The sequence below is a fragment of the Trichechus manatus genome, unplaced genomic scaffold, assembly GCF_000243295.1.
Source record: "Trichechus manatus latirostris isolate Lorelei unplaced genomic scaffold, TriManLat1.0 scaffold00168, whole genome shotgun sequence".
Taxonomy (NCBI): Eukaryota; Metazoa; Chordata; class Mammalia; order Sirenia; family Trichechidae; genus Trichechus; species Trichechus manatus.
In genome coordinates, this window is record NW_004444104.1 from 5,129,021 (window position 1) to 5,129,496 (window position 476).

A 476-nucleotide genomic window follows, 5' to 3' on the forward strand; every position below is an offset into this window, starting at 1 on the left:
CCGCGCCTGCCCGCGAAGCCGCCGCCACCGCCGCACACCCCGCCCAGCGCTCCGGGGAGCGGCTCCGACGAGGCCCTAGTGCCCGCCTATCCTAGTTGCGCGGCGCCGCACTCGCCCCGCCGCCGAGCTCCTAGCCCTCCCAACTGCCCCGCGCCGCCCCGCCCACTGCCCCGCCCCCGCCCAGGAGAGCGAGCAAGTGAGCGGGGAAGTCCGGCCCAGCCCCACCCCGCGCGTGGGCCGGGCGGGGTGTGGGCCGCGCTGCACTCCGCCCCGCCTCCCCGCGGTCCTAGAGGCACCGCGTGAGCCGAGCGAGGCGCGGGTCCTGGGTAAATCCCGCAGGGGGCCGACTGCAGCCCATCTCTGCTGCCGAAACCGAAAAGCAGGGCGCTTATCTGGGTGATTCATAGTAGGGTGGGGGAAACCCGCTTCTGTAAGGATAGCCCGGGTAATGCACCCTCCAGAGCACTGTCCAAAAT